Source organism: Pleurodeles waltl, chromosome 9 (genome assembly GCF_031143425.1).
Source record: "Pleurodeles waltl isolate 20211129_DDA chromosome 9, aPleWal1.hap1.20221129, whole genome shotgun sequence".
NCBI lineage: Eukaryota > Metazoa > Chordata > Amphibia > Caudata > Salamandridae > Pleurodeles > Pleurodeles waltl.
This window is the reverse complement of record NC_090448.1, coordinates 808959016-808983165: the sequence shown is the minus strand read 5'-3', so window position 1 is coordinate 808983165 and position 24150 is coordinate 808959016. Positions and strand designations below refer to the sequence as shown.

Here is a 24150-nt window from a genome sequence, read left to right as displayed (position 1 = left end):
AAAACCACCCTCAGCTAATCCCTGCTTACCACCTTGGTAGCTTGGCAGAGCAGTAGGCTTAACTTCAGAGTGCTAGGTGAAAAGTATTTGTACCAACACACACACAGTAACTTAATGAAAACACTTTAAAATGACACAACACCAGTTTAGGAAATAGGAAATATTTATCTAAACAAAACAAGACCAAAACAACAAAAATCCGACATACACAAGTCAAGTTATACATTTTTAAAGATTAAACTCAAAAATAGCATTTAGAAACAAAAAATGCTTCGTTGAGGTGTTAACACGGCGTTGTGACGGAGTCGTTCCCAACAAGCCAACACCAGCGGCGCCGGACACGGAGTAGCGTAGACCCCCAAGTACAGTACCTTTGGTGAAGAGTAAAAACAAGTCAATGCGAGAAGTCGGGGATCGCTGCGTCTGTGTGAAACGTTGAATCCGCACACTTCAAGCGGCATTGGTCACGACATGGTGCGGTGACTTCCACAGAGTCGCGGACTTCAGCAGGTCTGCACCCGAATCGAGCCTGTGAAGTTCGTCGCGTTCCAGCAGAGATCACGGAGTCGGTTGCTGGCGGAGTCACCGGATTCAGCAGCGGCATCGGTCCAAACTCGTCCGAAGTCGATTTCCTTGGATTTCCACTGGCTGTCCTTTCAAGGGCCCATGGACTGGATAGGGCACCACTTGTCAGAGCAGGAGTCTCTCCAGAGATTCCAGGTACTGGCAGAGAGAAGTCTTTGCTGTCCGTGAGAATTTAAACAACAGGAGGCAAGTTCTAAATCAAGCCCTTGGAGATTTCTTCACAAGATGGAAGGCACTCAAAGTCCAGTCTTTCCCCCTTACTCTGGCAGAAGGAGGAACTGCAGGATAGCTCTACAAAGCACAGTCACAGGCAGGGCTGCCCCTCTCCTCAGCTCTTCAGCTCTTCTCCAGGCAGAGGTTCCTCTTGTTTCCAGAAGTGTACTAAAGTCTGTGGTTTTGGGTGCCCTTCTTATACCCAATTTCTCCTTTGAAGTAGCCCTATTTCAAAGTAAAGTCTCTTTTGAATGCAAAATCCTGCCTTGCTCAGGCCCCAGACACTCACCAGGAGGTCGGAGACTGCATTGTGTGAGGATAGGCACAGCCCTTTCAGGTGTAAGTGACCACTACCCCCCTCCCTCCTAGCACAGATGGCTCATCAGGAAATGGTGACTACACCCCAGCTCCTTTTGTGTCACTGTCTAGTGTGAGGTGCAACCAGCCCAACTGTCAAACTGACCCAGACAGGGAATCCACAAACAGGCAGAGCCACAGAAATGGTATAAGCAAGAAAATGCTCACTTTCTAAAAGTGGCATTTTCAAACGCACAATCTTAAAATCAACTTTACTAAAAGATGTATTTTTAAATTGTGAGCTCAGAGACCCCAAACTCCACATGTCCATCCACTCCCAAAGGGATTCTACACTTTAATCAGATTTAAAGGTAGCCCCCATGTTAACCTATGAGAGGGACAGTCCTTGCAACAGTGAAAAACAAATTTAGCAATATTTCACTGTCAGGACATATAAAACACATTACTATATGTCCTACCTTAACCATACACTGCACCCTGCCCTTGGGGCTACCTAGGGCCTACGTTAGGGGTGCCTTACATGTAAGAAAAGGGAAAGTTTAGGCCTGGCAAGTGTGTACACTTACCAAGTCGAATTTACAGTTAAAACTGCACACACAGACACTGCAGAGGCTGGTCTGAGACATGATTACAGAGCTACTTATGTGGGTGGCACAACCAGTGCATGCAGGCCCACTAGTAGCATTTGATTTACAGGCCCTGGCACCTCTAGTGCACCTTACTAGGGGCTTACTAGTAAATCAAATATGCCAATCATGAATAAACCAATCAACATTACAATTTACACAGAGAGCATATGCACTTTAGCACTGGTTAGCAGTGGTAAAGTGCTCAGAGTGAAAAGCCAACAGCAACAGGTCAGAACAAATAGGAGGCAGGAGGCAAAAAGATTAGGGATGACCCTGCATAAGCAATAAAGTCCAACACAGCCCCCTACCAGCCTAAAGCCAGGGGAGAACAATCAATACCTTGATGCACTTCCCTGACTGGTGCGATAGAACAAGGACCCAGGCCCACAACAGCAGGTGCATGTTCCAGTTCTACACCTTCCTGACTCCAGCTGGATCCTTCTGTCCATACGCTCAGGGCCCACTAAGCTAACCCATGGGGAACCCTTCTCCACATCTGCAGATACCATCTGTGCAGCACCTAACTTTACTTTGCTCACAGATGTATCCCAATGGGCAGATAGTACCACCAGGGCCAACACAATGGTTTTGCCCCCCCCAGGGCAAATCTGTCCACCAGGACAGCAAGCCACAGTGGTCCCGGACAACTGCCAGGGATGAGAGCCCGGCATCGGGCCTCTCCAACCACTGTGACTGCGGAAAGTGGGGGGCGGTAGCCCCAGGTGCCTGGCACCCTTTGACCACTCTCTATTCCACCAGGTCAGGGAAGACAACCTGACTCTGGTCCTCCCCTCTGGGGCTCTGTACCCTCCCTGCAGGAGCGTCACCCCCATAGTCCAAAATTGTCAGGGTGCTTGTAGAAGAAGTCCTGCACAATTCTTCCACCAGTACAGGGATGTAAACCTGCAACTGGTCCTTCAAGATGGGGTCTGTACCTTCAGGTTGGACTAGGGCCAGGGTGAGGCTTACCTCCCCCTGCCCTCTCTTCTGGGGTCCTGCACCCCCCAACATGGAGTGGCCCCCACAGAAGACAACATGGTAGGGGCAATGTTAGCAGTAGCCCCTTCCTCCAGGTCAGGGGGGACACCCTGAACCTGGCCTTCCAGTCCAGGGTCTGTACCGTTAGATTGCACTGGGGCCAGGGGTGAGTCCCTCTCTCCCCTGTCCCTACTCTCAGGGTTCTGCACCCCCCCCCCCCACTCAGGGAGAGTACCCCTTGAAATCACACCGGGGGGTGATTGGGCAAACCACCCACCCCTTCTGGTCAGGCTTTACCCCCTGCACCTGATCCTCCAGTCGAGGGTATGTACGCACAGATTGGACCACTGCTTGGCAACCCAGGACTTCCTGGGGGGCATACCTACCTCCACCAGGTCAGAGTTTACCCTCTGAACCTGGTCATCCAATCCAGAGTCACCACCCTGCGGTTGAACCACGGACTGGCGCTACAGGACTTCCTTGGGAGCACACTTACCCCTCATCAGGTCAGAGTTTACCCCCTGAACCTGATCATTCAACCCAGAGTCACCACCCTGCTGTTGAACCATTGCCTGGCAAACCAGGACTTCCAGGGGGGCACACTTACCCCCCATCAGGTCAGAGTTTACCCCCTGAACCTGATCATTCAACCCAGAGTCACCACCCTGCGGTTGAACCATTGCCTGGCACACTAGGACTTCCAGGGGGGCACACTTACCCCCCTCAAGGGACACACCGTCCCCAAGGGCCACACAAGAGTCTGGCTGGTGCAGGTCTCCTGACCTCTGCCCATCTGACAGAGTCTGGATTCCACCAAACCCAGAAATGGTCTCACCAAGGTCATTCCTGGGGGGCTCTGCTCTCAGAGCTGACTACTGACCCTCCAGGTTCTCCACTGGGGTCCACAATCCCCTCTCAACCCTCTGTCTGGACTTCTGCACCCCCTCACTAGGAGTGGTACAGCCAGACACAAGAACTGGTTGGACGCTGGCTACAGCCACCCCCCCAAGCTCTCCTGACACTGTGGAGTCTCCCTCGACAGATGGCCCTATGGTACAGGCTAGGCTCCCCTCCTGGTGTTCCCTCATGGAACCCTCCAGGACCTGGGACCGGTTCTCGGACACATTGGGCCTCTGCCCATCCCCATTCCGTCTCCTCTGAGACTGGACATGGGGTCCCTCACCCATCCCGCTACACTGGGACCTACCGGGGACACTACAATCCTTCCCTACCTCACCTGGTTGGGAAATACCTAGACCACTCCTCTCGGGAGCACCCCCAAATGCCTCTTCAGACTCTCTGGTACTCACCTAAAGGTCTGCCTCCAGTGTAAGTTCCCTGGGGTTAGTGAACTCACACTCCACCTGGTGTTGGCGTAGCTCTGGAAAATAAGGACTAGACATATGCTCTCCAGCATTTACATCACTCAGCCCCTCACATGAATTAACCAAAGTACCCTTCCCCCCACCAGCCCTGAAAAAGCATCCCACATCACCCTCCTGAGACTGGTGAGACAATACCTGACTGTCCCTGACACTCAACCCACACTCTTCTGGGATGTCTTCATACTCCATAATCAGGACTTCTACCTGGGGGGAACCCCTCTCCTTGTCACTCTCACCTAGCGTCAGTAGAGTGTCCCTCCCACCAGTAGGAATATGACTCCCCATGCCAGTTCCCCCATCCACCTCAGGGACCATGTGCATCACGGGAGCTACCTCATACCCCTGAACCTCCTGGCGTGTGTTAACTCCCTCCTTCAAGTAAGGCACCACATCTCTGGGCATGTGCACTTCTTCAGCAGCACTGGATATAAACTTGTTGCTGCCACCATTCCAGCTGGACTCAACCCTCCTGACTGCCAGCTCTTCCAGTTTTAGCTCATAAGCCAAAATCATAGTTTCTATCTCAAAGTCCCTGTTCCACTCGTCGAACTCCCTTTGCATCCTCAACTTGTCTGCCTCCAACCGGCGAGCCCTCTCTGCCTGTCTGTCCTGCACATCTTTAGGAGTCAGACCCTTAGATGACCTACTGCTACCACTCCTGGAGACCCTCCCGCCAGGTGTAACAGGTACCTATACTACACAACTGTGTAGACTCTGCACTTTCCCATCCATATCTTCTGTGTGCCCCCCAGCTTCCTTGGCTGTCACCCAGGCCCTCAATGCCTCTTGCAGCTCCCCCTTCCTTGCAGAGCTCTTAACGGGACAGGCAAGATCTTCACAGAACTGTTTCAATTGAGCAACTGAGTACCTTTTCAGTTTCCCTAATTCAAACACAGCTCCAGCTGTTGCATCTCCAGATTGAGACATAATGGCAACAAGTGCAAAGTTCCAATGGCAGAAAACAAGTTCCCAATGAAGTAAAAAGAATCAGTCAAGGGATCAGCAAAACCATGGGAGTAGAACAAAAAGGAGTCCCAAAGAGAAACATGAAAGGTCACCAAACAAGTAGTATGTGGTCACGTAGTGGTCTGAGATCAAAACAGTAGTGTACACTTAATCACTGTAGGTCAAGTACAAATACAAGTCCAAATCCCAACCGCTGATCACCAGTGTTAGAAATAGGGTCTTTGGTTGACAGTTAGGTTACCCCCTGTTCAAGCAAGGACCCTCACTCTAGTCAGGATGAAAGAGAATCACCCTCAGCTAACCCCTGCTTCCCCCCTTGGTAGCTTGGCAGAGCAGTAGGCTTAACTTCAGGGTGCTAGGTGTAAAGTATTTGTACCAACACACACAGTAACTTGATGAAAACACTACAAACTGACAACACCAGTTTAGAATAATAGAAAAATTTTATCTAAACAAAACAAGACCAAAACGACAAAAATACGACATACACAAGTCAAGTTATGAATTTTTAAAGATGAAACTCAAAAATAGCCTTTAGAAACAAAAAATGCTTCGATGAGGTGTTAACACGGCGTCGTGACGGAGTCATTCCCAACAAGCCGACACCAGCGGCGCCGAGACGGAGTCGCGTAGACCCCCAAGTACAGTACCTTTGGTGAAGAGTGAAAACAAGTCGATGCGCAAAGTCGGGGATCGCGGCGTCTGTGCGAAATGTTGAATCCGCGCACATCGAGCGGCGTCGGTCACGACGTGGTGTGGCGTCTTCCACAGAGTCGCAGACTTCAGTGGGTCTGCACCCGCGTCGAGCCTCCAAAGGTCGTCGCGTTCCAGTGGAGATCACGGAGTCGGTTGCAGGCGGCGTCACCGGATTCAGCAGCGGCGTCAGTCTGAACTCGTCCGAAGTTGATTTCCTTGGATTTCCACCAGCTTTCCTTTCAAGGGCCCAGGGACTGGATAGGGCACCACTTGTCAGAGCATGAGTCTCTCCAGAGACTCCAGGTGCAGAGAGAAGTCTTTGCTGTCCCTGAGACTTCAAACAACAGGAGGCAAGTTCTAAATCAAGCCCTTGGAGATTTCTTCACATGATGGAAGGCACACAAAGTCCATTCTTTGCCCTCTTACTCTGGCAGAAGAAGCAACTGCAGGATAGCACCACAAAGCAGAGTCACAGGCAGGGCAGCCCTTCTCCTCAGCTCTTCAGCTCTTCTCCAGGCAGAGGTTCCTCTTGTTTCCAGAAGTGTTCTAAAGTCTGTGGTTTTGGGTGCCCTTCTTATACCCAATTGCTCCTTTGAAGTAGGCCTTCTTCAAAGTAAAGTCTCTTTTGAATGCGAAATCCTGCCTTGCCCAGGCCAGGCCCCAGACACTCACCAGGGGGTCGGAGACTGCATTGTGTGAGGACAGGCACAGCCCTTTCAGGTGTAAGCAACCACTCCTCCCCTCCCTCCTAGCACAGATGGCTCATCAGGAAATGCAGACTACACCCCAGCTCCTTTTGTGTCACTGTCTAGTGTGAGGTGCAACCAGCACAAATGTCAAACTGACCCTGACAGGGAATCCACAAACAGGCAGAGTCACAGAAATGGTATAAGCAAGAAAATGCTCACTTTCTAAAAGTGGCATTTTCAAACACACAATCTTAAAATCAACTTTACCAAAAGATGTATTTTTAAATTGTGAGCTCAGAGACCCCAAACTCCACAAGTCCATCTGCTCCCAAAGGGAATCTACACTTTAATCAGATTTAAAGGTAGTCCCCATGTTAACCTATGAGACAGACAGGCCTTGCAACAGTGAAAAACAAATTTAGCAATATTTCACTGTCAGGACATATAAAACACAATACTATATGTCCTATCTTAACCATACACTGCACCCTGCCCTTGGGACTACCTAGGGCCTACGTTAGGGGTGCCTTACATGTAAGAAAAGGGAAGGTTTAGGCCTGGCAAGTGTGTACACTTGCCAAGTCGTATTTACAGTTAAAACTGCACACACAGACACTGCAGTGGCAGGTCTGAAACATGATTACAGAGCTACTTATGTGGGTGACACAACCAGTGCTGCAGGCCCACTAGTAGCGTTTGATTTACAGGCCCTGGCACCTCTAGTGCACCTTACTAGGGACTTACTAGTAAATCAAATATGCCAATCATGAATAAACCAATCAACATTACAATTTACACAAAGAGCATATGCTCTTTAGCACTGGCTAGCAGTGGTAAATTTCTCAGAGTTCAAAAGCCAACAGCAACAGGTCAGAAAAAATAGGAGGCAGGAGGCAAAAAGATTGGGGATGACCCTGCATAAGCAAAAAAAGTCCAACAATGATCTTTCACCTACACTGCACCAAAGAGCTGGAATAACCTTCCCCTGCACCTCAGACAAAGTCCGTCACTCACCATCTTTAGGAAGAACCTCAAGATGTGGGTCTTCAGATGAGGCTCCTCCACTCCCCCCAGCATCTTGAGACCCTCACGGGTGAGCAGCCACGCTTTACAAATATTGATTCATTGATTGTCTGTGCTTTACTTCTGTGTCATGATGTTGCACTGCTGCCGCCTGTGCTGTTCATGTTCTTTCTGATAGTAAGGCTTGCACTGCTGCCTCAACATGTACCCTATGTCTGGCTGGAGGATGCATCTCTGCTCCAAATGATTGAGTTGTTCACTAGTTAAGCTCAGACTGATAGCGCTGCTACGTGTGCTACACCTGTTTTCCATATAATGCTGGCGGAGGACCCAGAACCTTATTTAGGCAGTGCCTCCCCCCAGATCATCCGTGCCTACTCAGGTGACATTAACGCAGTCACCCTCATTATCTATGCCAGCCTGCTGTGGCCGTGCCAGCGCCCAGATGCTCTTTTATTCACCTTAGTCACCTGCTAAGTGTGTCTCTTTCGTATAGACTTCATGACTATGCCTCCTCGTTGTCTGGCCCATTTGTATTGTGCCAAGAGTGAATAGTACCATATTATTCACTCTTGGTATAATGAAAAGAATGCCATCCAGCAACAGCCTGAAGCAGCTAGCTACAATGTCTGATGTTTGGGGCAGGGCATGAAAGGGCCTGCATCACTGCATCAGCCATCAGAGAGATTCCTCAGGGCACTGGCACTCCTCAGTGCCTCTCCCATCTGTGACGTTCTAAAGCTTCCCAGTTTATGGTAGCCATGAGCGCTGTAGCCCTGCAGTGCCCTTAGCTACACACCAATCAGCCTGTCAAGCCACCATTTCCCAGATGGTCACTGAGCTGGAGAAGAGTGGGGTGAGACTGAAACCATCCTTTACAATCAGAAATGAGCAATAGTCCATTGGGACCTGCGCAGGTAGCAAGGTAAGTAATAAAGCTTTAAATGTTGTGCGTGTATGTGCTCGCTTCGGTGGCACATATACTAAAAAAATAAAATGTGAACAGTACAGAAAAGATTAGCATGGCTACTGCACAAGGATGACAGGTAGATTCATGAAGTGTTCCATATCAGAAAAATAGAGGCTGTGTGTGTATGTGTGAGCATGTCTCTATTTCTATGTGAGTGAAAATGAGAGAGGGTCAGTAAAAGTGTGAGTGTGAATGAGTGATAATGAGTGAGAATGAGTGACAGGGAGAGTACGTACAACTCAGAGTAAAGAAGAGTAATGGAGAAGGACAGTAAGTGTAACTGAGTGTTAGTGGGTGTGAGACTGACTAAGTCAGGGTGAGACTGAGAAAATCACAGTCTGAGTAAGTCTAAGTTTGTCAGAGAATGGGTGAGACATCAAGTCAGAGTGAATATCAGTGAGACTGATTGAGTCAGAGTGAGTGACAATGAGTGAGACTGAGTGGGAATGAGTAAAACTGAGTTACACTAAGGCGGTCATTCTGACCGCGGCGGTCGCGGTCGCCACCCGCCAACTGGTTCCCGCCGAAAGACCGCGGCGGCCATTCCAGCTTTCCCACTGGGCCGGCGGGCGACCGCCAGAAGACCGCCGGCCGGCCCAGCGGGAAAGCCCCTTCAACAATGAAGCCGGCTCGGAATGGAGCCGGCGGAGTTGCAGGGGTGCGACGGGTGCAGTGGCACCCGTCGCGATTTTCACTGTCTGCAAAGCAGACAGTGAAAATCTTTGTGGGGCCCTGTTAGGGGGCCCCTGCACTGCCCATGCCAGTGGCATGGGCAGTGCAGGGGCCCCCAGGGGCCACACGGCACCCGTTCCCGCCATCCTGGTTCTGGCGGTAGACACCGCCAGAAACAGGCTGGCGGGAAGGCGGTCGGAATCCCCATGGCGGTGCTGCAAGCAGCGCCGCCATGGCGGATTCCCTGGGCCAGCGGGAAACCGCCGGCTCCCCTTTTCTGACCGCGGCTTTACCGCCGCAGTCAGAATCGCCCAGGAAGCACCGCCAGCCTGTTGGCGGTGCTTCCGCCGCCCTCCGCCATGGCGGTCATGGACCGCCAGGGTCAGAATGACCCCCTAAGTGAGCCACATTGAGATTGAGTGGGGGAATGAGTGAGATTCAGTGAAACTGAGTGACAATGAGTGAAACTGAGTAAGGCTGACTGAGAATGAGTGAAACGGAATGACAGTGAGAATGAGTGAGTCTGAGTGAGTCAGTGTGAGACTGAGTGAATCAGAATGAATGGGGCTGAGTGAATCAGTGAGACCAACTGAGCCAGAGGGAGACTGAATGAAAATGAGTGAGTTACAGTGAGAGTGAGTGATTCAGGATGAGTGAGACTAGGTGAGACCAAGTGAGAATTAGTAGAACTGAGTAGGTCAGAGTGAGAATGAATGAAACAATGTAAGTCAGTGAGACTGAGTGAATGCAAGTGTGAAGAAGAGTAAATGATTGAGACTGAATGAGAATAAGTGTTAGTGTAAGACTGATTGCAAAATAATGTGAACAAACTCCTAGAAAAGAAGGCAGGCTCACTCACTGGAATTCAAGCCAAGGATTGTGCTCCACCACCTGTTAAGATCATCAGCTGGCAAGGCTGCTAAAGAAAAATGGATACTCATCCACAGTCACCAGGGTCCAGCTCTTTAAGTACCTCAAAGCCACACTTATTTGTGTCTGCCTCCCCAGTCCCTGCATGCTCACTCACCCTTACTTGAGTCCACTCGCCCGTGCCCATGTTGTGTCTTCTGACCATCTTGGTTTGCTTAATCGAGTTTACAGACGTCACATACTTCAGTGCACTATTGAACAGCACTCTTAGCCCACCTATTCAAGCCCTCAGAACACAGATGCACATGCTCCTGGGTCCATCTCCTCGGCTCCTGCACACAAACACGCAGACTCACCTGCGTTTATCTGCTTATGCCCTTTCACTGTCACAGAATGACCTTAATAAACCTGCTTAGCCCCCTCACACTCACCCACAGAAACCTCTCTGCCCACCTGCACAAGTCCCATGCCTACTTTGTAGCCACTGGGGTCCCCTGGCCCATTCTGGGGCACTTACACACTGTCACAAGGCTCCGTCTTTCCACGGTACACATGGTCATGGAGCTCTGCACGCACAGGGCACGCACCCTTTCACATACTCAGCTGGTTCCCCATGCCCTGGCCGATACACTAGCATTCTCCCTGCGCACCTGCCCACACTCACCTAAGGTTGGAAGCTCAGGTCCCAAACACTCATGAGCTCTCTCCTGGGTCCACCCTCACGCACACTGGCATCAGAGACGTAGCTTGGGTGGGGCTGTTTGGGGTGTTACACCTCCTAAAAATGTATTCTGTAGTAAATAGTTGGGTACAAGGAATTTCAATCGAATTTGATGACGGATTTCACCTTCGATTTTTACATGCACACACTGACCAACATAAAAAAGCAGATCATTCTCTTTCTCGCTCGCCTCTGTTTAGAAGGCCTTGAAAAAGCTGATTAGTTTGAAAATGTTTTTTAAATGTCCCTAACCGGCCGTCCTCCCCTCCCTTTCCACTTCCCCTTATACCCCATTATGCCCGGCTTCTCATGTAATGTATTCTAACAAGATATCACAGCGTGACTGTTGGGAAATCTGAAAGTCGCCCCCACTCAAATCCTATTGACCAAGCGACGCCTCTAACTGGCATAGCTGCTCAGGTGCCACATAATCATTCTCATCTGCTTCTGACTGCTTGCACAGCCGCATTCCCGCTATCCTGCAACCCCCTGCACCGGTCCAGTCCTCTCAGCCATCCACACTCACCTGACTGCAATCCGACTGCTCTTGCTTCGGGGTGTTCACACCTCCTAGACACCGGGATGCTTGTATCGCATTCATTCTGTAGCTCTCATTATATAGGTAGGCGAGTTACAGGCTTACCAATGAGAATCATGCCATATTTCGCAATCCGCCAGGTGAAAGAGCGTGAAGTCATTCAGGACCATGAAATATATTTAAAAAAGAGTTTAGAAGAGACAGGGAGAGGGGGTGAGACTGACTGAAGGAATCCTCATCGCCTCTTCCCGGAAAGTTACCGAGCTGTGTCACTCGTTGACACCTCGCTTAGTTAATAAGATGTGTCATTGAGTTAAATGCTTACTGCTGTCATCTCAGTTTCTTCAGGCTGGTTGACGCTTAAGTGACACTAGGCCCTCCCTATCAAACATCAGGTATTGATGCGCAGACTGACTGGATACATTCTCCCATCACCCTTAACTTCTCAACCTCTACTGTCCTGCCTCCGATCATCATTAACTTCTCCCTCAACCTCTACCTTCTGCCTCTGAGTCTTCCTGCTTTGCAAAGCCTGGGGATTCAGACCGAGGTTCTTGCAACTAGGATGCTCTGGAACTCTGCCTAGAATTCACCTGCGCGATTCAGGTGTAGCATCCATTTTAGGACGTTCTAAGTTCTTGTCCCTCCTCCCTCGCTGTCCACTCCTCATTCTTCAGTCTTTATTCATGGTTCGTCATTTTTCTTTTTTCATACCTTAGCCCACTTCCCTCTGAAATCCTTCTCATACCTGGGCACTCATACCTCACTCGGTATTCTTCATTCCTCAGTCCCCATCCCTCACTCACCTCTGAACCCGCCACCTCATCAAAACTCATCCCTCATTCCCCATCCTTCATTGCTCACTCCTTATCTCTCTTTTTCCACTCTTCATCTCTCAGCCCTCACTGTTCATGCCTCACTGGTCAGCGCTCTCCCTCACTGCAAAAATGATGTGCAAACTTGGCAAAGGATAATGTCCTAAGATACTAATTTTAGGGCACCTTCACCCCTTGTTCTTCATCCATCTTCTCGTTCCTCCGTCCATTAGGTCTGATATTAGTGTTATTGGTTGTGTCCAAAATGGGCAAGTATTCAGTGCTGGAGATGATGTACAACAGGGGTGTCCAAACCTTTTCTGTAGTAAGAGCTGCTTATTATCTATGAACATCATCCAGAACTCTTGAGAGTATTAGGTTTATGGCAGTGACCGCATCAGACAAGGTTACACTAGGAACCACCATTTGCAAGATTACTAGCAGCAGGGTTGCAAGCTGTAGTGTAAAGAATGCTGTGTCTATGTGAAATGCCTGCCCCTGGGACAATGGTAATAATATTACTGTTAAGTCTCCCCAATGACGCACGATTTTTCACTGGAATATCAGCTCTAAATATATTTTGAAAATTCAGCCTGATTTTTCTCCAAAAATCAGCCGAGTTGCGAAAATAACTGCAATTTTGGTATTCATATATTAATTAATCAAATAAAAGATTCTAAAGAAAGTAGGATGGGCTGCACAGATGGAAGCTATTTACATGTTGAGGCAGAGCTTCCAGTAGTTCACGAGCTACTGGTTGGAGAAGCCTGATTTACAATTAATGTTTTCATATATTACCCTCGCATTCATTTCCATCTTTTTATCACTGTAAATTGTTTTTGGCATTGCATGAGCTGACATTCAACTGTAAATGCATGTTTACTAAACATTCAATCATACCCCCCATGCAACAAAGCACAAACAAAGGTATGCAAATGTTGCTGTAAAAAGATATGTTCTGCTGTTATTCTTTATCTTTCCAAATATAAGGGGCGAGGCTGTGTCAAATGCAGGTATTTTTTAAACACAATATAAAAAGCGTGTTATTGGACATGAACGCCACTTTGTCTGCAGTGATCTTAAAGATCTGTGATCATGTTATGTATCATAAGTGCTCTGAAACAGACTCCTGCCTGTGTGGGCGCTAGATATATACAACAAACTACATACTATTGTGACTGGAAATGTGAATAAAACATTTAAAAAGTGTTATATACTGTGTAAATCACATGCATTTTCCCACTTGTTAGCAGATTGTTGACCTTGTGAATAAATCAAAATGACAACAATTTATAACAAGCATTGGCAAAGCCAATAGGTCACAACCATTTCAGCACTTCTAGCTTTGGCAAAGTGTTTTTGCCATGTTGAACACCAGTGTGGTTGCTGTTCAGCATGGCTAAAGGTTGGTGGTGTGGAGTGCCATAGGGAAGAGTGTTGAAGAGTTGATTTGTTGGTGTAGAGCCGTGGTATTCAAAGTACGGCCCGGCTACCTTGGCAGCCCGTGGACACGTCGGATAACACCATACGATAATGGCCACCATACATAAACATAGAAGAGGGCCGCGGTAGCATGCCCAATAGCGGCTTCTTTGCGCATGCTTCCGCTGCCCTCTTCTATGTTTACCGGTGACGTCACGAGCCTGGCCAGTGGCGGGAAGCCAAAGCCCCTTAAAAGTCAGCGCTCGCAGCTAACTTTTACGGGGCTTTTTCATCCGCTTCCTGCCACCGTCTCACCGCCTTCCGCCTGCCTGCCGTCGTCTGCCTCCCGCCTGCCGTCGCCTGCCTCCCACCTGCCTGCTGCCAGAAACTGCCACCTGCACCAATCTCTGCCCACAAGATATTTGAGGTGAGTGAAGGGGACACAGGCCAGGAGGAATGTAATTCTAGATGGGCCAAGTGTGCATATAGGATGGCCATTGTGTCCCCACTGCAGCTTGCCTCAGACATGAGCTAAGGTACCCACCGGGCTGCTTTATTTCACGGGCATGCCCAGAGTTTTATCTCAGGCAGTAGAAAAATAGGGAAAATCATTTAAATTGGTATTTTTCTCCATAACAGTACAAAAGTAAGTCAGTTATTATTAAAACAATGCACTATAAAATGTAGAGAGGTATAATTTTGAGGGTTTTGTCCAGATGTCTTTCAATATTGTGCTGGTCAGACCTAAGCAGCAGGTCTATTATTTATTTATTTATTTTTTGTTACAGAGCCAGGGCTGTTGAAAATGTCTTACAATAATACACTTTTTTTATCTGGCCCCTGGGCCGGCGTGGCACTTGAGTATAGCTAAACCTCTTGGAGTGCTTCGCCTTACTGGTTTTCTGTTGTTTCCTCACTCCTAGCTGTTTCTAGTTAAAAGCTACCTTTTAAAAAAAATACCTATAACCAGCTGTGGTGGCTCGCGGAAGGGAGAAGGGGCAGGGCGGCAAGTGTGGGGGGGCAGAATATAATATATTTTTTTTAAACTTACGTTTGCCAAATGCAGGGCACAGAAGGAGGCACAAACAGATAATGGACTCTTTACCTCCACCACAACGCACTGCTTAATTTGAAAATGAAACCGTGCCGGTGCTCAAAGCCATCCTCTTAAACAAGCAGCGGCTGCAATTAAATGTGGGAACATGGAATATGGAGGCAGCTAATCCTGAGGCTTTTATAGCAGTGCAGCATAATTGAATCGTTTGCATGACCCACCTACCTATGGTTCTCTTTCCCCTTGATTCATGAGGTTTGTGCAATAACACGTGTTGCCTGTTTACGAACTCATCTTCACAGAAATACATTATTGCTCTCCTAACACCTGAGGCATGCAATGCCCTTTCGGATGGAGTTGATGGATGTTGTAAAAAAGGATGGAAGGTGAATAATGTGATTGAAAAGATAGATGCATACCACCTTTGCAATTAATTTTGGGTTTGTCTTTGTGTATTTATAGGTAAGGATTTTTAAACTGGAAATGCCTACATCATGATTACTGACAGTTGTTAATTCAATACTTTGGCCCTTCCATGCCTGGAACGGCTGACAAATGATTCTTACTCATAGCATAAATGAGACTGAGGTATAGTAGATACTGAAGCATGACTCCTCTATCTGTTTGTACTGCCTTGTATCTGTTAATACACAACAAGGTGACAACACATTTTGACTTTGCAGTGTAACACTGCCTGTCGCTGGCTCTCTTGCTTCTTTAAAAAAAATCCTTATATGTGTGTGGTAGGTAATGGTTCCAACTGCTAAAACTTCAAGAGCAAAGATACTCCACTGAGGCTATTATAGAGACTGGTGGTCTAAATCTTCTTTCACTTGTCATGCTATCTTCTGTGCATTGCCTCACTTTGTGACTGACTCTCCCTAAATGTTCCCGGTCCATGACACCTCTGGTTCATTAGCAGGTTCTGTTTTGGGCACATGTGTAATGAAGCATACAGTATCAAGCTGTTACATGATACCATCATTCCCATCAACTTCATAACTGTTCTCAATGACACCGACTGTGATGTGTGGTAAGCCTGTTACTGAAATGCCTGGAATCTCTCTTTGATGTTGCAACCTTCACTGCGGTCATATGTATGCAGGCAAAGATTTCTTGTGACTGACACTGAAACCCAAAGAATGCACTAATGTAGTCACCTGGTTTACACTGTCCTGGCAGTGTTCCATTGATAAGGTATGGGTACATATGTTTGGGCCGTCACCCAGGAAGTACCACCACTACAGCAGGAAACTTGTCTGTTGCGTGTTTCGTGTCTTGAATCCTAATCTATCATCCCTAAAATATGCTGCAGTCCTGTATTAGTTTGGATTTCTGGCATTTCGTGCACAGTTGATTTCTATTGCTGTGTGACCCAGTGTGCTGAAAAAAAAAACAATCTCTAAAAAGGGGCCCATATACCATTCATTGGCCTCATTATCACTCTTTGATGCCTAGCAAGTTGCAAGCATAATTGCAAAAAATACTTTTTATAACATGGTTCTCTGGGAATCGGCTAAAGGCCAGCATGTGTAATTGTTTGATCACGGTGTGCATTGTTACCTTTTACACATCACTTTATATTACTATGGTGTTGCGCACAGAGGTCTGTAGCAAGATGCAGTGTTGGTCCATTGGTCGTGAGGCGGTGTCGGTCCATCGGTCGGTCGTGAAGTGTTGTCGGTCCATCAGTCGGTTGTGAAGTGGTGTCGGTCCATTGGCTGTGAGGGGAAAATCTGATTCCTGACCCTTGATACTCATTGCACAACTCCACCTGAGACCTTTGCAATGGCCTACAGTCCAGTTAACAAGCCTTGCAAATGACCCAGATCCATCCAGAGTGAACACAGATCATTCCAGGCAGCATGGGAAGAAGAGTACTTGTTTGTTGAATGGCCAAAGGAGAAAGCCACCTGTTTGCTTTGCAAAGAGAAAGTAAATGTTCTTAAGAGATATAACCTGGAACGGCACTACAAAACTCGACACGCAAGTTATACTGAGAACTTCCCATTGCACTCAAAACTGCGTTCAGCAAAAGTGGCATTGTTAAAACAAACACTTCTTTCCCAGCAGAAGCTCTTCCTTGGCCAATTGAAGGAATCTGAGGCTGTTACAGAAGCATCATTCAGAATATGCTACCTGCTTGCCAAACATAAGAAGTCATTCACGGTGGCAGAGCTGGTGAAGAAATGTTTCCTTTCAGCAGCTGAAATTTTGTTTGAAAACTATAGCAAAAAATCCAGCATTTTAAAAGAAATCGGTGCATTACAGCTATCGGATTCCACTTGTGCACGCAGAATAGAGGCAATGGGTGAAAATGTCCAGGAGCAGGTGATCAAAGCTGTTAGAGAGTCACCGTTCTTCAGCATTGCCATGGATGAATCCACAGATATAGGCGATGTGGCCCAGTTATTAGTTTGGGTGAGGTATTTGGACCAATCGCTTCATCCCAAAGAAGAGCTCCTGTGCCTTCTACCACTGCAAGGGCACACAAGAGGAGAAGATATTCTGGACAGTATCTACAACTACTTAGAAACACATCACATACCACTGGACACTCTTGTTAGCATCACAACAAATGGCGCTCCTGCTATGGTAGGCCATGACAGAGGCTTTGTATCCTTGCTTAAAAAGAAGCTCACTGGACAGACTGTAATAGACTACCACTGCATTATTCATCAGGAAGTTTTGTGTGAAAAATTAAAGCATGGAGAACTGAATAACGTCCTAAGACTTGCAGTGAAAATTGTTAATTGTATTTGTGCCAAAGCCCTTAACCATAGAGGGCTATGCTGCAGGATATGCTGCAGGATTCTGAAGCTGAATATACAGACCTCTTGCTGCACACTGAAGTGTGATGGCTAAGCAAAGGGAAAGTTCTGGAGCGGTTCATTGCTTTGCTTCCTGAAATTGAACACTTTGTAAACAGCAGAGGTCAAACATTCCCAGAACTAAAGGATGTGAAATGGCTTTTAATGCTCCATTTTCTTTCAGATCTATTTGCACACTTCAATGCTCTTAATTTGATGCTGCAAGGCAAACAACAGCTTGTGTGGTCCATGATGAATGGTATTTACTCATTTGAAAGTAAGCTTGTGTTATTCAAAGAACAACTGGATGTTGCTGACTTCACCCACTTTCCAAAACTGTTGGCTGTGACTCAGAGGAATCCAAATTCACAAGAAATGCTGCCAACGCTAAATCTTGGTGCATGTCTTGAGGACATTTCTGGGGACATCAAAAGGCGATTTTCTCAATTCAGAACCCTCACCCCTCTGTTTAGGCTGGTTGAAAACCCCTGGATGGTGAGTGCACGAAATCTTGATGCTGTTGAACTTATTGGCGTGAAAAGACTGCAAGCACAAATGGAGCTGATAGACATGCAGCACAACTCAGCTCTCGAAGCATATTTTTTGGGACAGGCACCAGAAGAATTCTGGAACACTGTGCCTTCTGACAAATTTCCTGTTCTTTTTACAGTGGCCCAGAAAATAATTTGTATGTTTGGGTCAACATTTGTTTGTGAAAGTTCGTTTTCCACAATGGGACTTTTGAAGAGTAAACTCAGAAATAAGCTAACAGACTTACATCTGGATCAGCTCTTAAGGCTTGCCGTTTCATACATAATACCAGACTACAGAACACTAATAAGAGACATGAAGTGGATGTCTTCCTTTGATGTACCTATTTTCCGGACTCAGATAAACCTATGCTGCATTGGGCCTGTGCTGAATATCCTGTTCACAAGGATTACAATGCCATGCCTCTTAAGATTAATATTGTCTCATAATAAAAATGTTTTTCCAAATGCCCTCTTTGTAGGTTTGTAGTTATACCTGGTTTCAAAATGCAGCATTGTCTAGCAATGTTTTTAAAAAGGGGGTGGGATGGTTGTGCCCCCCTAGAAGCCCCGCCCACGACCCCGCCCCCCCCACCCGCTGGCCCTTCAGTGCAGACCTCGGCCACAAACCATACTGCAATTTTGGCCCCCGAGAGAAAGTTTGTGCGTACCCATGGTGTAGAGAGTTGGTTTTGCCCCTTATGAAGAGTGTCTGTCTGGTTGAGCAAAGGTCAGCCTGACAGACACTCTTCATTTTCAGCACAGACAGCCAGGAGTGATCCATGAGCAATTTGCGCAGATTCCTGGCTGCCTGAGCTGAACTTTGCTGGGCTGAGGAGGTCACAGCTCCTATGGGCGTGACCTCCTCGGTTCAGCATAGGTGCCTCGAGGCCCTCCCGTGGGTGACAATGAAAGCGTCACCCGTTGACACTCGCCCTGGGCGCTTCAGGTTTAAGCCCTGAAGGGCCCAGGGCGAGTGTCAAGGGCGAGTGTCAATCAGTGACACTTCGTCACAGAGTGGGGTGGGGTCAGTCTCACTGACGCCATCCCACTCTGTGACGAGGCTGGGACTGCTGCCTTCCCTCATTGGCTGACCTCAGGTCAGCCAATGAGGGAAGGCATCAGTCCCAACCCTCCCGGGCCCTGGAGGCTGAAGATAAGTGTGTGTGTGTGGGTGTGCATGTGTGTGATGTTTTAAATTGAATGTTTGGTGTGCGTGTGCATGTTTGAGTGTTATGAGTGTTGTTAATGGATGTGCGTGTGTGTGAAAGAATCAGTGTGTGCGATTTTTTTTAATGAATGTTTGGTGCATGCGTGCATGTTTGAATGGTATGAATGTTGTTAATGGATGTGCCTGTGGGGCGTGTGTGAAAGAATGAGTGTGTGTGATGTTTTAAAATGAATGTTTCGTGCGTGCGTGCATGTTTGAATGGTATGAGTGTTGTTAATGGATGTGCATGCGTGTCTGTGTGTGAAAGAATGAGTGTGTGAGTGTGTGTGTGCCCCGCCCGCCCCCCTCCTACCTAAAGCTGCTGGCCGCCACTGAGGGGGAGTAGAGTGTCATTGAGCAGAGGGGAGTAGAGTTCAGTGGTCCAGTAGCAGAGAGTGGTGTAGACTGCAGTGTCATAGAGTAGAGTGAAGTATAGTGGAGCGGTTTAAAATAGGGTGGAGTGGGTCGGAGTGGATTGAGGTAGTTGGGTGGATAAGAATAGAGTGGCGTGGGCTGGATTGAAGTAGAGTGTGGTGGATTGAGTGGGGTGGATCAGAGTAGGGGGACTGGATGGCGTAGCTTTGATTCCTATGAGTTGACTGAAGTGGGGTGAGGGATGGGATTTGGTGGACTGGAGTGTGGTGGATTAGATTGGATTGGGTGAATTAGATTGGAGTGATAGACTGGGGTTGATTAGATTTGCGTGGGTGGTTGGAGTGGGGTGGAGTGGAGTGGTTTGGACCGGTCTGAAGTGGGGTGGATTTGACTGGAGGCAGGAGGATGGGATTGGAGTGGGGTGGATTCGACTGGAATAGGGTGGACTGGACTGGGGTGGGGTGGATTGAGTTAGAATGTGATGGGTTGGACGAGTGTGATGGATTGGACTAGAGAGCAGTTGATTGGACTAGATAGGGGTGGATTGGACTAGAGTGGGGTAGATTGGAGTGGAGAGGAGTTGATTGGAGCAGACAGGGGTGGACTGGATTAGAGTAGGGTGGAGTGGGGTGGACTGGATTGGGGTGGGAGATTGGAGTGGGGTAGGCTGGATGGATTGGACTGAGTGGGATGGACTGAACTGGGTTGGGGGGTATTGGAGTGGGGTGGACTAAATGGGGTGCACTGGATGGTGTGGACTGGATTGGAGTGGGGTGGGGTGGGTTGGAGTGGGTTGGGGTGGCTTGAAATGGGGTGGGGGTTGGATTGGGGTGGGGTGGGGTGGACTGTAGTGGGGTGGATTGAATTGAAGTGGGTTGGGTTGGATTGAAGTGGTATGGATTGAAGTGGGGTGGGGTGTATTGGAGTGGGGTGAAATGGATCGAATGGTGTGGATTGGATTGAAGTGGGGTAGAAGGATTGATGTGGGATGAGGTGGATTGGAGAGGATTGGATTGCAGTGTGGTGAATTGGATTGGAGTGAGGTGGATTGGATTCAGTGGGGTGGATTGGAGTCAATTGGATTGGGGTGGATTGGAAAGGGGCGGGGTGAACTGGATTGGGGTGGTGTGGATTGGACTGAGGTGGATTGATTGGGGTTGGAGATTGGAGTGGGGTGGATTGGAGCGGGTAGAATTTTTGGAGTTGGGTGTATTTGATTGGGGCAGATTTGATTGGAGTGGAGTGGACTGGATTTGAGTGAGGTGGTGTTAGGAAATGCTTCCTTGGCATGGTTACCCCCTGACTTTTTGCCTTTGCTGATGCTAAGTTTTTATTTGAAAGTGTGCTGAGGCCTGCTAACCAGGCCCCAGCACCAGTGTTCTTTCCCTAACCTGTACTTTTGTTTCCACAATTGGCACACCCTGGCATCCAGGTAAGTCCCTTGTAACTGGTACCCATGGTACCAAGGGCCCATATGCCAGGGAAGGTCTCTAAGGGATGCAGCATGTCTTATGCCACCCTGGGGACCCCTCACTTAGCACAGACACACTGCTTGCCAGCTTGTGTGTGCTAGTGAGGACAAAACGAGTAAGTCGACATGGCACTCCCCTCAGGGTGCCAAGCCAACCTCACACTGCCTATGAAGTATAGATAAGTCACCCCTCTAGCAGGCCTTACAGCCCTAAGGCAGGGTGCACTATACCATAGGTGAGGGCACAAGTGCATGAGCACTGTGCCCCTACAGTGTCTAAACAAAACCTTAGACATTGTAAGTGCAGGGTAGCCATAAGAGTATATGGTCTGGGAGTCTGTCATGCACGAACTCCACAGCACCATAATGGCTACACTGAAAACTGTGAAGTTTGGTATCAAACTTCTCAGCACAATAAATGCACACTGATGCCAGTGTACATTTTATTGTAACATACACCCCAGAGGGCACCTTAGAGGTGCCCCCTGAAACCTTAACCGACTATCTGTGTAGGCTGACTAGTTCTAGCAGCCTGCCACACACCAGACATGTTGCTGGCCACATGGGGAGAGTGCCTTTGTCACTCTGTGGCTAGTAACAAAGCCTGTACTGGGTGGAGGTGCTTCACACCTCCCCCTGCAGGAACTGTAACACCTGAAGGTGAGCCTCAAAGGCTCACCGCCTTTGTTACATCACCACAGGGCACTCCAGCTAGTGGAGTTGCCCGCCCCCTTCGGCCACAGCCCCAGTTTTGGCGGCAAGGCCGGGGGAGATAATGAGAAAAACATGGAGGAGTCACTGGCCAGTCAGGACAGCCCCTAAGGTGTCCTGAGCTGAGGTGACTCTAACTTTTAGAAATCCTCCATCTTGCAGATGGAGGAGGCACAAAGAGGGTGTACCCACCCTCAAGGCTAGTAGCCATTGGCTACTAACCCCCCAGACCTAAACACGCCCTTAAATTTAGTATTTAAGGGCTCCCCAGAACCTAGGAACTCAGATTCCTGCAACCTAAGAAGAAGAGGACTGCTAAGCTGAAAAACCCTGCAGAGAAGACGGAGACACCAACTGCTTTGGCCCCAGCTCTACCGGCCTGTCTCCCCACTTCTAAAGACACTGCTCCAGCGACGCTCTCCCCAGGGCCCAGCGACCTCTGAATCCCCAGAGGACTGCCCTGCATCTACAAGGACCAAGAACTCCCGAGGACAGCGGCTCTGTTCACCCAAGACTGCGACTTTGTAACCAAGGAGCAACTTTAAAACAACCTGCGTTTCCCACCGGAAGTGTGAGACTTGCTACTCTGTACCCGACGCCCCCGGCTCGACTTGTGGAGAACAAACACTTCAGGGAGGACTCCCCGGCGACTGCGAGACCGTGAGTAGCCAGAGTTGACCCCCCACAGCGACGCCTGCAGAGGGAATCCCGAGGCTCACCTGACCGCGACTGCCTGCTCTCAGATCCCGACGCCTGGTAAAGACTCTGCACCCGCAGCCCCCAGGACCTGAAGGATCCGAACTCCAGTGCAGGAGTGACCCCCAGGAGGCCCTCTCCCTTGCCCAGGTGGTGGCTACCCCGAGGAGCCCCCCCCCCCCTTGCCTGCCTGCATCGCTGAAGAGACCCCTTGGTTTCCCTTTGAAACCTATTGAAAACCCGATGCGTGTTTGCACACTGCACCCGGCCGCCCCGTGCTGCTGAGGGTGTACTTTCTGTGTGGACTTGTGTCCCCCCCGGTGTCCTATAAAACCCCCCTGGTCTGCCCTCCGAAGACGCGGGTACTTACCTGCTGGTAGACTGGAACCGGGGCACCCCCTTCTCCATTGAAGCCTATGCGTTTTGGGCACCACTTTGACCTCTGCACCTGACTGGCCCTGAGCTGCTGGTGTGGTAACTTTGGGGTTGCTCTGAACCCCCAACGGTGGGCTACTTTAGACCCAAACTTGAACCCAGTAGGTGGTTTACTTACCTGCAAAAACTAACAAACTCTTACTCCCCCCAGGAACTGTTGAAAATTGCAGTGTCTAGTTTTAAAATAGCTATATGTGATTTATGTGAAAACTGTATATGCTATTTTGCCAATTCAAAGTTCCTAAAGTACCTACCTGCAATACCTTTCATTTGAAGTATTACATGTAAATCTTGAACCTGTGGTTCTTAAAATAAACTAAGAAAAAATATTTTTCTATACAAAAACCTATTGGCCTGGAATTGTCTCTGAGTGTGTGTTCCTCATTTATTGCTTGTGTATGTACAACAAATGCTTAACACTACTCCTTTGATAAGCCTACTGCTCGACCACACTACCACAAAATAGAGCATTAGTATTATCTCTTTTTGCCACTATCTTACCTCTTAGGGGAACCCTTGGACTCTGTGCATACTATTCCTTACTTTGAAATAGTGCATACAGAGCCAACTTCCTACAGGTGAGTTATACTGGATTGGACTGGAGTGTGGTGGATTAAGGTGGTTTGGAGTGGGGTGGATTAGGGTGGACTGGACTGGAATGGATTAAGGTAGATTGGATTGGATGGATTGGAGTGGGGTGGGTTGGATTGAATTTGAGTGTGGTGGATTGGGTTGCACTGTTTTGGATTTGAGTGGGTTGGAATGGACTTGAGTGGGTGGATTGGGTTGGATTGACTGGTAGGTTGGATTTGAGAGGGACATATTGGAGGGAGTGGACTATTTTGGATTTCAGTAGGGCAGATCGGAGTGGGGTGGAATATTTTGAATTGGAGTGTGGCAGAGTGGAGTGGGACAGATTGGATTGGATTGGTGTGAAGCAGATTAGAGAGGGGTGGCTTATTTGGGATTGTAGTGGGGCAGATTGGAGGGGGTGGATTGTTTTGGACTGGAGGGGGCAGATTGGAGTGGGGTGGATTACTCTGGATTTGAGTGGGGCAGATTGTTTCAGATTGGAGCAAGCAGATTGTTTTGGATTAGAGTAGGGCAGACTGGAGTGGGGCAAATTGTTTTGGATTGGAGTGGGGCAGATTGGAGTGGAGCAGGTTGTTTTGGATTGGAGTGAGGCTGATTGGACTGGAGCAGATTTTTTTGGTTCAGAGTGGGGCAGATTGGAGTGGAGAAGATTGAAATGGGGGGATTGTTTTGGATTCGAGTGGTGCAGATTGATTTGGATTGGAGTGGGGAAGACTGTTTTGGACTGGAGTGCGGCAGATTATGTTGGGTTTGATTAGAGCATATTGGAGAGTG

General features: G+C 48.4%; 1 protein-coding gene, 1 long non-coding RNA gene and 1 other non-coding gene across 4 annotated transcripts in view; 2 read left to right on the top strand and 1 right to left on the bottom strand.

Annotated features, from left to right (window-relative positions):
* The window catches only part of LOC138260011 (solute carrier family 22 member 20-like), a 114154-nt gene extending 102858 nt beyond the window's left edge, over positions 1 to 11296 (bottom strand). For both annotated transcript variants that reach the window (XM_069208072.1, XM_069208071.1), the window contains exon 1: positions 11242 to 11296. The gene's annotated coding sequence lies outside the window, so the exon portion shown is untranslated. The remainder of the gene's footprint in view (positions 1 to 11241) is intronic.
* LOC138260012 (uncharacterized) overlaps positions 8243 to 24150 on the top strand; it is a 38525-nt gene continuing 22617 nt past the window's right edge. Inside the window, exon 1 of the long non-coding RNA XR_011198791.1 lies at positions 8243 to 8407. This is a non-coding gene — a long non-coding RNA (uncharacterized lncRNA). The remainder of the gene's footprint in view (positions 8408 to 24150) is intronic.
* Positions 8455 to 8556, top strand: LOC138260569 (U6 spliceosomal RNA). The gene has a single exon (XR_011198879.1). It is a non-coding gene; the product is annotated as a U6 spliceosomal RNA (small nuclear RNA).